Source organism: Papio anubis, chromosome 4 (genome assembly GCF_008728515.1).
Source record: "Papio anubis isolate 15944 chromosome 4, Panubis1.0, whole genome shotgun sequence".
NCBI classification, from domain to species: Eukaryota; Metazoa; Chordata; class Mammalia; order Primates; family Cercopithecidae; genus Papio; species Papio anubis.
Window position 1 is genome coordinate 171232170 of NC_044979.1, and position 15618 is coordinate 171247787.

A 15618-nucleotide genomic window follows, 5' to 3' on the forward strand; every position below is an offset into this window, starting at 1 on the left:
CTTCATGATAGGCTGCAGCAATGACAATTTTGGAGGCCCAGTCCTTCCACGAGTTTGTTCTGATTTGGGGTGTGCCCATTTGTGCTCTACCTAAGCTCCTGAGGATAGGGGCTCCTGTTAGTCTTAGTGACACTATGTATATAATAAATTATAATGCTATAAGTGGGCATTAAATTCTAATTCTTTTTTAAGACTGCGTCTTGCTCTGCTGCCAGCCTAGATAGTGCAGTGGTGCGATCTCAGCTCACTGCAATCTCCACCTCCTGGGTTCAAGCGATTCTCCTGCCTCAGGTTCCCGAGTAGCTGGGATTACAGGCATGCACCACCACGCCTGGCTAATTTTTGTATTTTTAGTAGAGATGAGGTTTCACCATGTTGGCCGGGCTGGTCTCAATCTCCTGACCTCGTGTTCTGCGTACCTCAGCCTCCCAAAGTGCTGGGATTACAGGCATGAGCCACCGCTCCTGGCCTAAATTCTAATTCTTTAAATATGTAGAAAGCATAGTTATTCCTTCCAAGTCCATGAAAGTGTCTTGCCTACAACATGTGTTATTTTTCAATCCAAGGTACTCTGCTGAAAGTTCAGACCAGCATGGCAAGCTGCACAAGCACAATTTAAATTCCTACCACACCACACAATCTTTGGCTGATGTGTTCCTAAGTATTTAAGTCACTGAACATTCCCTTCTTGCCACCCCAACTCCTCTCACATGACACCACCAATTTTGCCTTAAGGGAAACCTAAATGCAGATTCCTGTGACCTTGAGTGAACAAGATGGAGAGTTAGTTCCTGCTGTGATCCTATCATCCATCTGCAGAAACTAAGCTAAAACTTAGGAACAGTGGGAAATGAAGCAGGGTTGCTCTCAAGCCCATCTGTCTGGCCCAGACCTCTGCAAGTCCTAGGCTGAATTGCCTTCCAGATGTCCACCAAGATCAAAAATGTCACTACTTCAGACCAGATTCTTTGCTTCCTCCCCACAGGTGAAACCAGGCAGAGACTTGGGAGTTATCCCGGACTCCTTCCCTTAAATGATCCCTCCCACACGACGCAAGTCCTGTCAACCTCTTGCTGAACAGATCACCTAAAGTCACCCAAGCCTGTCCTCTGCTCTCTGTCCCCATCACATCCTCTTCAGTGTAGAATTAGGAATGGGACTGCAGTTCCTTCACTGCCTTTTACCTGCACCCTAGGAATATTTACCCTTCACCAACTCCCTGTTGCTTACACCATCAACTTGTGGAGACCTCTGGGCCTGAGAGATGGATGTGGGGGTGACTGGAACCTCAGTTATCACTCAGCCTCTTTGTCACTCACTCTCTGCCTCAGCATTCACAGCTTAACAAAGACTGACGTAGCCTTCTGGTAGACCCATAAATGGAAGCTATCAGGACCATGGCAGAAGCTGATTCATATTCCATGGGTGCATACAAGGTTTTCCAAGGCCCAGCCTCCACTGCATTTTAATTTGTAGCAATATTGGACTGCCTGTAGGTCCCCAAACTCATTAGCCTTTGCATGTGTGCTCCCAGCACAAAGCTGCTTCCCACATCCCCTCTGCTCCATAAAACTCCTCCTCGTTACTCATAGAGGAAAATCTATTTACAGATTTTGCTTGCTCAGATGCAACAGCCCCTAGGATGGCCTTCTGACTTCAACTACCTCCTCCTTATCCCTGTCTTGGTCTGCTCCAGCTGCCATAGCAAATACCACAGACTCAATCGCTTAAACATCAGACACTTATCTTCTCACAGTTCTGGAGGTCAGAAGTCTAAGAGCAGGTTCCTGGTAATGGCTCTCTTTCTGGGTTGTAAATGGCAAGTCCTCACCATGTCCTCAGGCAACCTTTCCTCAGGGCCTGCCCACACAGAGGGAGATCTCTGGTGTATCTTTTTCTTCTTTTATTTTTTAAACTGGTAACCAATTTATTAAAATACTTGACTTAAGAATTTGCAATGGTGGCTTCAACCTCAAGCTCTCGCTCAATACTGCTGGAAGTCATCCACTCAACAATCTCAGAAGGGCTGTGCGAGTCAACGGGTGGCTTGTGGATTCTCATCTGGAAACGATCCCATGTCTTAGATGTTTTCTCCTTCACCTCAAGGAGTTTTCTTGTAGTACTTCTCAAAGTCTTGGTAGGCATTCTAACTGGCCCTTTCACTTTGGGATTCTTTTCCTTTGCTCCTCTGATCAAGTCAGCACACATTTCTCTGGAGATTTTATGTGGCGGCTCATTAGTGTGATTCGAATTCAGCAAATCACCACCTCCAGCTCCATGGGTGTTTTTCTGGGATCTTTAAAAGCCATGGCTGCGGCACAGTTTCTTGACCGACTTGTTCATTGGCGAGAGTGAACAGTGGTGCAACAGGAACAAAAAGCTATTATTTTTTTCCCATAGGTTATTAGGGAACAGGTGGTAGTAAGTTACATACGTTCTTCAGTGGTGATTTGCGAGATTATGATGCACCCATCACCCAAGCGGTATACACTGCACTCAGTTTGTAGTCTTATCCCTCACCCCCTTCCCACCCTTTCCCCTTGAGTCCCCAAGGTCCATTGTGTCATTCTTACGCTTCTGCATCCTCATAGGTCAGCTCCCACTTATGAGTGAGAACATATGATGTTTGGTTTTCTACTCCTGAGTTACTTCACTTTTAGTCTATAATCTCACCCAGGTCACAGCAAATGCCACTAGTTCATTCCTTTTTGTGGCTGAGTAATATTCTTTCTCTTCTTAGAAGGTCACCAATTCTATCAGAGTAGGACCCCACCCTTATGACCCATTAAACCTTAACCCCCTAAAAGCCCTACATTCAAACACAGGAAATCACAGCTTCAACACAGGAATTCTAAAGAACACAATTTGGTCCATAGCAACCCATACCCCAAATTCCCTCATAGAACAAAACACACTACCTGCATACAGAAGAAAAATGACTGGGCCGGGCGCGGTGGCTCAAGCCTGTAATCCCAGCACTTTGGGAGGCCGAGACGGGCTGGATCACGCAGGGTCAGGAGATCGAGACCATCCTGGCTAACACGGTGGAACCCCGGCTCTCTACTAAAAAATACAAAAACTAGTCAGCTAAGTGCGGCGGGCCTGTGGTCCCAGCTACTCGGGAGGCTGGAGGCAGGAGAATGATGTGGAACCCGGAGGCGGAGCTTGCAGTGTGAGCTGAGATCCCGCCACCCAAGACCTCCAGAAGCCTGGGCGACAGAGTCAGACTCAGTCTCAAAAAAAAAAAAAAAAAAAAAAAAAAAAAAAGAAAAATGACTGTCCTTGAGTACTCTACAAATTAGTTTGTTTAGTGTTTTATTATAAAAGTTATTATTTGCAATCTATCTTACTATAATTGCACTATGTTCCATTATTATTTTTTGATAAGTAGAAATTCAATATGTTTGCATGTATGTGTTTTAATTAGTACCTTATGAAACTAGTAATAGCTGGCTATTTTTACCTAAATATGTCCATTTTGTAGAGCTGAATCTATGTATGTGTGTAGTTTATCTTTATACATTGATCAACCAGATAAACTTGTAAGTTAACTTTTATTTGCTATGTGCATTATTCGTTCCACAAAATTCTAACAAAAAAGGTTAAAAACAACCCACATGATTATGTAAACATCAAACTGTACTTTATGAAACGACAGAAGTTTCACTGTTGCCATCAATCTGTGAGTCACAGCAGGAAAGTGAATTGATGGGCTGATAAGGGTCCATTTCACCTGCTTTTGAAGGAACCACACCTCTCCTCTTTCATGAATTATTAAAATCGAGAGTCAAAAGTTGCCATTCTGGAAATGGATGGATGCTGTTAGCTGTCATGTGACAAGTGAGGTTTTATTTTTAACTCACAGTTCCCTCTCACATACATACTGAGAGACAGAAGAAAATGCTGGGAATCATTAAACACGACTGGTTTTATGGTGTCTAACTACATCTTCAATGTTTACTAAGACTAAAATTTAATCTTTAATCTCAATTATATTACATATCATGAATAATTTGGACCTGTATTCCAGCTCCTCATTTCTTATGAAGTCAGTCTACAAAATAATCAGATTAATTTATAGAAATTACCCAGGAAAAATGGTCTGATGACTATGGTTACAGCTCACTTGCTTAACTTATTCAGTGTTAAGCTTAATTTCCACAAGAGGTTGGAGCTACTAAGAGTTATTTGTTAAGAAGCTGTGAAAAGAGCATACTTAGGTGTTTCCACACCAAACCAGACTGTGAGCTCCAGAAATGGGCATGAGAGGCCTTACAAGACTCTCCTCCTTTATGGCCATTTCCTAAAGCAAATATCGAAAGCCTGCATTACCCATGAGTTGAACCATCCTATGCCTACAAAATGGCCACTCAGAAGGATTACATAAAAGTTGCCATTCCTTTCTAATAGAAATGAGTTTGTGCACTGAAAGTCAGCAATTCATCCCCATTATATCCCAGAGGACTAATTTCTGCAGCTAGAGAACTGGAAAACCTCAGCATTTTTCAGGGAGTCCAGAAATGCTATCCTATAGCTCTCCCTGCACCATCCTATCCTCCTCCTTGCCCACAGCCACTGATGAGTCAGTGATAAGACTCTGTCTTCACCTCAACTTGGATTTCATTTTTACTTTCCACTCTCTTAGACTTGAGGTTCTAGAACATTCCCTTGCTTTTTTTTTTGAGAAGGAGTCTCACTCTTTTGTCTCCCAGGTTGAGGCAAGCGGTGGTGCAATCTCAGCTCACTGCAAGCCCGGCCCTGGGTTCACTTCATTCCCTCCCGCTCCCCAGCCTCCCGAGTAGCTGGGACTACAGGCGCCCACCACCACGCCCAGCTAATTTTTTGTATTTCTAGTAGAGACGGGGTTTCACCGTGTTAGCCAGGATGGTCTCGATCTCCTGACCTCGTGATCCGCCCGCCTCGGCCTCCCAAAGTGCTGGGATTACAGGCGTGAGCCACCGCGCCCGGCCCATTCCTTGCTTTTCAGACTACCTTCAGCTTGATCCAAGATTCAAACACCAGTTTCCCTGGTGTTTTTCTTTTTCTTATTCTCAGAAACATATTCTCTGCTAGAGTATGTAACCATTAACTCCACACATCCTAAATTCTTTATTTTTTTTTTTTAGAGACAGGGTCTCTCTATGTTGCCCAGGCTGGACTTGAACCCTAGGCCCAAGCAATCATCCCACCTAAGCTTCCCAAGTAGCTGGGACTACTGGTGACTCCATGCATTCTGAAGAGGAAACTAGCATCCTCCCCACACAGCCCATTTTCAGTCCTATTACAGTTCTACCTTTTTTATAAATGATAAACTGATAACGGCTTCAAGAAACAAGTAAACTTTGAAAGATTGCAAAGGAACCCTTCCCTTCACCCTCCTCTATTTCCCCTCCATATATTCACCTTATTTTCCAGAGCCTGCTCTCCTCAACTACCTCACTCCAATATACCACATGTTGACTTCTGAAGAAAGCCAATGTGTGGAAGCCAATGTGTGGTAAATTGCTCATTGCTAATTAAAGTGTATTTAATTTTGCAGAGTAACAATTATAAGCAGTATTTCACACATTCTTAGCAGTCAGAGAAGCCTTCCTGCGAACGACCACCACTCTTCTCTCTGCCTCTTTTTCCCCTCCTCTCCCACCCACGCACACATCCCTTTCTGTTCATAGAATTCATAAAAGCATAGAGCAAGCTGAATCTAAAAAGTCCCTGGTCCCTGCTAAAGAAGTGTGTTATAAAGAGTGGAAGAAACAGCCAAAGAAGCTATTACCAGTGAAAAGGGAGACCTCAAACCTTAATATTGTTTCCCATTTCTTTGCTCAACCCGTTGGAAGAGATTTTATGGGTTTTGTTTTTCCAGTACGGTTGGCTCTTGCAGAACATAGATATTAACTATGCAGGTTCATTTATACACAGACTCTTTTTTAGTAAAAGTTACACCGAGTGTGCCTCCTCTCCTGACTCCCCTTCCACCTCCTCCATTTGTGCTGCCTCTGCCATTCTTCAGACAGCAAGGTCAACCCCTCCACTTCCTCCCCATCAGCCTACTCGACATAAACATGATGAAGATGAAGACTTTGATGATGATCCACTTCCACTCAATGAATAGTAAATGTATTTCATCCACCTTTTCCTTAATAACATTTTTTCTGTAGCTTACTTTATTGTGAGAATGCGGTATATAATATATGTGTGTGTGTGTGTATATGTGTGTGTATATATATACACACATATATATAAAACATACAAAATATGTGCTAATTGACTGTCTGTGTTATCAGCAAGGCTTCCAGCCAACAGTAGGCTATTGGTTACGTTTTTGAAGAGCAGGCTATTGGTTAAGTTATACATGGATTTTCAGCTGCATGGCGGGGGTCAGCATCCCTAACCACCACATTGTTCAAGGATCAACTATAATTTCTTTGCTGTGCCCAAATTTGAGAGGTACTTAAAACTGCTGATAGAATTTTTCCTGTGTAAAAATAGGTGGCATTTGTCTGAGAAAACCCAAACCTGGGAAAGCACAGATTCAATCTGAATTCCAAAAGGGTGTGCTTTCCCATCTGTACACTGAAAGATTTCCCTGTAATTCCATTTGCTGGTGCCTGCACATTTTTCAAAGTAAACTTGAGGAAGGAAGAGAACACTTGTCCTTGAGAAGTTTATAGCAACAGAAGCACCAGAATAGAAACTTCAGATAACTTAGAAAAATTAAACACCTCTAAACAGCACCCCAAAAAGGTTAACCATCTTTAAGAGTTAAAGTTTTTAAGAACAAAGGCCAGAGGTACATGAACCTTCCCTGACTCACCTGGGCTTTGGCAGGAAATAAGCAAAGTGCTGATGCCCGACGTAGCCATGACCTGGGGAAGGTATTGTTTCACATGATCCTGTTCCTGAGTGCTTAGGCAAGGCTCGACCAGCCTGAGTCTCACTCTGGTTCCCACCACACCTTGTTTATTATGTCACAAAACTTTCATGAAGTTAAGCCAGGCATAGCGGGGCTCATCTGACTACAGCTATAAGCCTCCAGAAGAGCGCTGGCACTAAGACAGACATTCGTCGAAGGGCGACTACCTCTCTCCTTGCCATTCAATTATGTCCTGTTTATTATGAATTTTATTTGATTCCTCCATCAGAATTTCCTTTCCAATTATGGATAGTGAAAAGATATCTTATCAAACATCAGATCCAGGGCATTTGGACTTTCATGTGTCCAGAAGACAAACTCCTCATGTTGCCTTTAAAATACCTCTTGGCCAGGCATGGTGGCTCACACCTGTAATCCCAGCGCTTTGGGAGGCAAAGGTGGGCAGATCACCTGAGGTCAAGAGTACAAGACCAGCCTGGCCAACTTGGTGAAACTCCATCTCTACTAAAAATACAAAAGTTAGTCAGGCGTGGTGGCAGGTGCCTGTAATCCCAGCTACTCAGGAGGCTGAGGCAGGGAGAATCGCTTGAACCCTGGAGGTGGAGGGTGCAGTGAGCCGAGATCACGCCATTACACTCCAGCCTGGGCAAGAAGAGTAAGACTCCATCTAAAATAAATAAATAAATAAAATACCTCTCAAAGATCTCAACTTTGCCTATTTTTATTGTTTCAGGAGCTATGTATATAGTAATGCCACTCTCCAAAGACATCTTCAAAGATGTGGCATCATTAATTCAATGTTTTTTAAAAAAAAAAAAAAACAAAAAACTTTCGAGTCAACATAACTTTTTCCCTGACCACTTTGTTCCTTGATGTTCTTACCTCTACCTGGTGTCAAACCTGTCTGTGAGCACAGTTAGATAGGGCTTCTCACTGTTCTCTGGGCGCATAAAATCCGTCTCCCTCCCTGTCTTCTCTCCCTCTCCCTATGCCTTTCTCGGGTTCTCCCTTTTCCTGCCTACCTCATCTCTACCCTTCCTCCTTCCAGAAGCTCTCAAATACAAATTGAGAAAGACGAAAACTTCCCAAACAAAACTATACAAGCAAATCCATCCGGCATAGTATCTGTCACTCTGTATGAAAATCATTAGGTAAGTGTGACCTGAGAGAATTAAAGAAAATATTAAATAGTAGCAACTAGAAACCAATGCACCTGGTATAGCTAATAAAGAAAATATGAGATTTTTAGTGGAAGGAGTTAAATAAGACCACTGAAAGTTGATGTGATAGGAACCACATCAGGACTACCCACCTTTAAAATAAACTAATCCTGGACTTTTGGAAATCAAAACTACAGCTGGCAGTATCCAGTTCACATCACTGTGCTGAGTGCCTACCGAAATGAGGTTTTGTGTTCCCATGTATATCGCAGCACCCCTCACAACAGCAAAGATATGGAACCACCCTAAGTGTCCATCAACAGATGAATGGATAAAGAAATGGTGGTATATGTACAAAGTGGAATACTAGGCCATTAAAAAGAATAAAATCCTGTCATTTGCAGTAACATGGATGGAACTGGAAGTCATTATGTTAAGTGAAATAACCCAGGCACAGAAAGACAAATATTGCATATTCTCACTCATAGGTGGGAGCTAAGAAAAGGTGAGCACATGGAGGTAGAGAGTGGAATGATAGATACCAGAAACTGGGAAGGGTGTGTGGGTGGGAGGCGGGGGCATGAAGAGGGGTAGGTTAATGGGTACAAACATACAGTTAGATGGAAGGAACAAGTGCTAGTGTTCCATAGCAGAGTAGGGTGACTATAGTTAACAATAGTATATTGCATATTTCAAAATAACTAGAAAGGAGAACTTAAAATGTTCCCAACACACAGAAATGAGAAATACTTGGGTGATGAATATACTAAAAACCCCGACTTGATCATTTCACATTTATGCATGTCATAAAATTGCACATGCACCCCCTAAATATGTTCAAATATAATATATTGATAAAATAAAATGACTGCTATGTTACACACTGGGGTTGGAGGGCTAAATCAGAAGTAATCTCTGCCCCGAGGAGTGAATCAGACTAAGGATTCCCCTACAAGTTGGTCAGTGTGATGACAGGTGTGTAGGAAGAACAGAGGACTACACTTCAATGTCCTGGGGACAGGGATGGGATCTGGCATATGTAAGAGGAAACAGCCAACCTCAGGTGTAAGCAGAGTAGAAGACAAGAAAGAAATAATCAGCAGAAGGTTTGCCGAGATATCACGGGGGGAGTATGTGAATAGAACAAAGGCCGGGGGAAGGTGTGGAAGGAAGAGTCTGGCCATGCAAGAAGCACGGAGCAGGTGAACTTTCACCTGCAGACCGTTCTAGAAAGCAGTACATCTGATGCATTCTTCACTCTCCTTGGTGATAACTTCCTCTATCCGAATGTAGAGGAGACTATGAGACATGCTACCTAGGATGAAGTTCTGATTAACCAAGATAAACCATCTCTGGGAGAGTAGAAGTAGCAGAAATACAGAAGAAAGCTTCTGCATCACCTTGGAGTTTCACAGCCAGACAGGAGAGTGAATTTGAAAAAAAAAACTAAAAAAAAAGTCAGAAAAAAAATTATGACCAGGCATAGTGGCTCACACTTGTAACCCCAGAACTTTGGGAGGCTGAGGCAGGCAGGCAGATCACTTGAGATCAGGAATTGGATACCAGCCTGGCCAACCATGGTGAAATGCCCCCTCTACTAAAAATACAAAAATTAGCTGGGTGTCGTAGCATGCACTTAGCTCCTCGGGAGGCTAAGGCATGAGAGTTGCTTGAACCTGGGAGGCAGAGGTTGCAGTGAGCTGAGATCACGCCACTGCACTCCAGCCTGAGCAAGAGTAAGACTCCCTCTCATAAAAAAAAAAAAAAAAAAAAAAAAAAACTAAGGCCGGGTACGGTGGCTCACGCCTGTAATCCCAGCACTTTGGGAGGCCAAGGTGGGTAGACCACAAGGTCAGGAGATCAAGACCATTCTGGCTAACACAGTGAAACCCCGTCTCTACTAAAAATTTAAAAAAAATTAGCCAGGCGTGGTGGTGGGCGCCTGTAATCCTAGCTACTCAGGAGGCTAAGGCAGGAGAATGGCATGAACCCAGGGGCGGAGCTTGCAGTGAGTGGAGATCATGCCACTGCATGCCAGCCTGGGTGACAGAGCAAGACTCTGTCTCAAAGAAAACCAAATTACATAGATTTCCATGGGCAAAGTCATGAGAAAAGAAGACAATTGAAGAGGAATTCAAGGCTCTAGAAAAGTAAAATTGGTTGTAGTGATCCAGTCAGAAATGATGCCTGTATGACTACTTAAAAACATCTTTCATTAAAAACATTTTAGAAATTATCAATAGAAAAAGTTATAAAAATGAGATCAAAATCACTCATAATTTCATTAACCAGAAATAATTTTTTCTGCAATAAATATACTTAAATTAGAAAATAGTATAAACAGTACATCCTACTTTTCTTTCACTTAATGTAAGAGTATCTGCCATCAATTTAGCTTTCTTTCAAAAATGTGACTTTTCAAAAAAATAACAGATCCTGGTGAGGTTGTGGAGAAAAGGGAAACTTATACACTGTTGTTGGTAATTTAAATTAGTTCAACCATTGTAGAAAGCAGTATGGCGATTCCGCAAAGAGCTAAAAGTGAAACTACCATTCAACCCAGAAATCCCATTACTGGGAATACACCCAGAGGAATATAAAGCATTCCACCATAAAGACACATGCATGCCAATGTTCACCGCAGCACTGTTCACAATAGCAAACATGGAATCAACCTAAATGCCCATCAATAACAGACTGGATAAAGAAAATGCATTACATATCCACCATGGAATATTATGCAGCCATAAAGAAGAATAAGATCAAGGATGGAGCCGGAGGCTATTATCCTTAGCAAACCAACACAGAAACAGAAAAGCAAATACTGCATGTTCCCACTTATAAGTGGGAGCTAAATGATAAGAACTTGTGAACACAGAGAAGGAAACAACAGACACTGGAGTCTACTTGATGGGGAGGGTATGAGGAGGAAGAGGAGCAGAAAAGATAACTATTGGGTACTGGGCTTAATACCTGGGTGACATAATAATATGTACAACAAATCCCCATGACACGTTTACCTATGTAACAAACCTTCACATGTGCCCCCAAACCTAAAATAAAAATTAAAAAAAAAGAAAATGTGTCTTTTCATAGCTGTGAATGGTGTCCATTGAATGGATGTTAGACAATGATTTTAGCACTTCCTTATTGCTGGAAAGAGGTTATTAGTAATTTATTGACATGATAAATAACACCATGATGAACATCTTCAAGACCTTTGCTATTCCTTCACAACAGGGTGGGCTCCTCCTTGGCTCCTATGTGAATATAGATTGCCGACGTTCTTACTTGGACTGCTGTGAAAATATTCCTGGCTAGCTAAGGCACTTGTCTACGGAAAATACTACAGAGCTTACTTTTCAGTTATCCTTGATAATAGAGGGAAAAGGAGATGAAAACAGGCGCTATTTCATCTACTTTCTGCTTGGCCTAAAAATGCATGGGAACAGTTCCAGAGAATTTCCAGACACCGTGGGTGGCTCTGAGGGGCTATTTTTACAATAACTAATTTTGTTCATTTTCCTTTGTGCCAATCAGAAGTTCGGCCAATGAATCTTCCCCCACCCTCCTCATTCTAGTCTCTATAAAACATATTACTTTTTCTTTATACATACCACACACAGGGGAAGGAAGAAATACACAAGAGATAGAAATGCAACTAACTTTGTCCAGGCCCTGCAAGTTGTTCATGAAATTACAAAGGCAAGGGAAAGAATAAAAATACTGTTGGAAGAGAAGCCAGAACTCTGAGCTGAAGCATTGGCTTGTGTGTTACAGCAGAAGCCTGCATGTGGTCGATGGTTAGAGAAGACAGTAGCCATGGGGTCAAGAGGACAGATGGGCACGGGCAATCCAGGAAGCCAAGCCTGCTGTCAGTGGCCTATGGAGAAGCTGAGACTCTTTTTGTGCACAGTTGAATAAATTTGCTGTTAGAAGAAACTCCTCTGAGGCAGCTTGAGGCCTTCATGAAAAATGCCGCCTAACCTCTAAGGAATAATGTCTATGATGGTTCTCACGAAATCTGCAATGAATTGTTGAGTATCCCTAAAGGCTGGTGTCCTGCACCGCCTGCCAAAGGTAAAGCCAGTGGACATGTGTATCTCACAAATCTCAGAAACAGCTGATTCTTTAGAGCCTTGTTCAAATGAAAATACTCCCAGAGGTGTTGCAAATAGGCTGCATTGCTCACCACTCAGACGGGAGCCTTCCATGAGCAAAGGACAGACACAGCTTCACAATGGCTCCAGCTGCGAGGAACTGCATTTTTCTGAGAGCCAGATGTGTTTCTCCAGATAACACATTGTCCTCCCTACTGGAAGCTCCAGAGAACTCCAGGAGAAGAAGGAAGAAGAGGCTTTAAAAATATCTAGCCATGCAGTGAGTCACCAAGCAGCTCTTCACCTTGTTGTTCTCTTTCCCAATGTCAGTTAGGTCACCTCTGAACAGAAGAACACCCACTGGGGGCCCATGGAGGAGACAGTGTCCCGGGGAGCACAAGTAGGCTACTGGCTGCAGCCAGGGAAGAGGAGGGCAGTGAAATGAACAGGCTCAAGTAGCAGCCTGCTCTTGGCAGGAGCTGCTGCTAATTTTCCTTGGCTGGCTCTGACTACCTGTCTGAAAGCAATGCAATGCAGGAAGGAAATTTTTCAAGAGATTAAACTATTATTGTTTCCTGTGTGGCTGTCTTCGCTGGTGTATGAAAAAAAAAAAAAAAAAGGCTTTAAGGGCACTTGAAAAGAGATTTGTCTGAATAGCAGGGTGGTTGTGATTCATCCCCCACCTCCAGTCGGGATTTGGCCAATTTCCTCAGGAAAGTGGTTGATTAGGACCCATGGATTTATCCGTGGCCTAAATATAAGATGTCATAAAGGTGATTAATGGTAAGCTCACCATCAGAGGGAGTTAAGAATTTATAAAAGCTATTTTTAACGGGTTGGAAGGGGAAAAACCTCATTTGTCCTGTTGCCAACATGTTTCAATAGTTAAAAACCTCTTTGTAGGCCCTGATAATTCATGCTACCAACTGTTAAAGGTCGTTGTATTTTCTGATTTTACAAGTTTGTTTGAAAAATTGATTCACTGTGTTTGGCTGTTTATATAAAAGCAATGAGGGGAAAGGAAAAGACCACGTTATTTCCACCACGATTAGCAATTGCTGCGCGTGGTGACACTTTAGTACAAGAGCCTTGTTTCTTCTTTCCACCCTGCTTCAGGGGAGAAAAGGGGCCTTTCTGTTTATGCTCCTACCACATAAATGGCAATTGATAGAGGGTGTCCTGAGATAGTTTTCAGAGCCCAAAAAAAATTAGCCTGAGGTTCCCAAATCAGGGAAAATTGCAGTAGTTCAAAAAATGGAAGATGGCACTGATGGCTCCTAGCAGTGGCAGTGTCTTGGGTCTCATCACCCAGAGATGCTCCAAAATGTTACTTTATTCGGATGATAATTCCATAAACAAAGCCTCCCTTTAAAACATGACATCTTCTTCCCAGTTACAATGTGTTTAAATCATCTTTGTTTAAAGGAACATATCTGATCCACCTCTTCATAGGAAAGCTGAATCTCCTATAAAGCACCCACCAAATAAAGTATCTAAAATGAGCATTTAACATTGGCAGAAGAATATGGTCACACACTAATGAATAGTTGTTGAATACAAAAGGTTGCCACTGATGTCTAGATATTTGGATGTTTCATGGATGGCAGAAACATAAAGTCCATTCTTCAATGTGTATGGCATGGGGTGGGATGTGGGGAAGGGTTAATTATTGAAATATAATCAATTGCTATCAACAATTTTGAGTTACTGGCAAAAACAGATAAAATACTTTTTTTTTTCTTTTTTTTAAAGAAACAGGGTTCTGCTCCACCTCCCAGGCTGGAGTGCAGTGGCGCAATCATCACTCACTGCAGCCTCAAACTCCTGGGCTCAAGTGATCCTTTCACCTTGGCCTCCCAAAGTGCTGAGATTACAGGCACGAGCCACCATGCTGGCCAAGGTAAGATACTTTCTTATGATTCTTGCAATACTTTGAAAGATGACCCCAATCAACATGATGCAGTACAGGGTATTCGTTGATTCATTCATAAATATCATAGGACATGCTAATGTGCCAAGTATACTCAGGGACTAGAGAGGCAAATATGAGTAAGATTTCAATGAGCTCCACAGGAAGCCTGGCAGATAAAGAAGGCTCTTACAACAGAGGGAGATAAGAGAGATGATAATATGTATATATGCACTCCTTCCCTGGGGGTCAGAGAGAGGTAAAATTTTTTCTCCTAGAGTGCCAAAAGTAGCGATAATAAGAGCAATAATAGCTAACTAGAAGCTTCTGTTTTAGGGCACAACACAAAAGCTCCAGGAATGGCTTCTTCTCAGATCTTACTCTCCTGAATTTACTCCGACCACCACACCTAGCTGCAAAGGAGGCAGGAAATGTAGTTTCTCTCTGAGCAGCCATTGCCACCTGCAGGACAGAGTTTCTATTACCAAAAAGAAGAAAGGAAAGACAACTCTAGGGAAGAAGGAGCAGTTTTTGCATATGTCATTTTAAACTACTGCGATGAGTCGAAAAGGAACCATAACATCAGAAAGTAGCCATCGGCACGACCGTTTCCGTTGAGCGTACAAGGCCACGTACTGAACAGCCTGCAATGAAAGGTAAGGCATTTTCTCATTATTTTGCGTTAAAATTGTCCATAATCATATTTAATATTTTATAACAAATATTTATAATAATGTTTCATTTATTTTCTCATTTAAAAAGAGCAATACAAGCTGTATGAGTTTTGTTTAAAAAGTAGTAGAGAACCTAAGAGCAAGGAGAAGGAAAGGAGATGAGATAAGCGTTGAGTCCGCAGACTCATGGAAAGATAGCAAAAGCCAGGAAGATCATCCCAAATCAGAGTTAGCTGCTGTGATGGGCTGCTTCCTCAGTCATCTGTGAGCCCTTCTAGAAGAGGTTGTGTTTTATTTATCTTTGCGTCCTGAGCACCCAGTAGGGCTCATTTCCTGGCATTTGATTAATGTTAAAGTGAAGGAAAGAACACTTTATTTGGCTTTTAAATAATGAATAGAATGCACTAAGGGCTGTCGCAGGAGAGCCATTTGACCTTGACGTCACAATCACAGGGTCTCAAATTTTAACTTTCAAGACACTTACATGACATATATAGATGACACACATAGTTGAAAGATGATGATATTCACCATGCAATTTTGATTTCCTCTGTTATCAGGCCACACCACGTGTTACACACAATAAATTGGTTTTTATAAACCCTATAAATATCTTGTGCCCAACACCATTATACTGAGTTGAACAGTTTGTCTTTAGGTTAAAAAGAATTTGTTTAGGTCAGGTGCAGTGGCTCACACCTGTTATCTCAACACGTTGGGTGGATCACTTGAGATCAGGAATCCAAGACCAGCCTGCCCAACATGGTGAAACCCCGTATCTACTAAAACTACCAAAAATTAGCCAGGCGTGGTGGTGGGCACCTGTAATTCCAGTTACTTGGGAGGCTGAGGCAGAAGAATAGCTTGAACCCAGGAGGCAGAGGTTGCAGTGAGCTGAGAT

At 42.3% G+C, this 15618-nt stretch overlaps 1 pseudogene; it reads right to left on the reverse strand.

Moving 5' to 3' along the window:
• Nucleotides 1-395: 395 nt before the first annotated feature.
• Nucleotides 396-2989, reverse strand: LOC110742773 (annotated as a pseudogene).
• Nucleotides 2990-15618: the final 12629 nt, after the last annotated feature.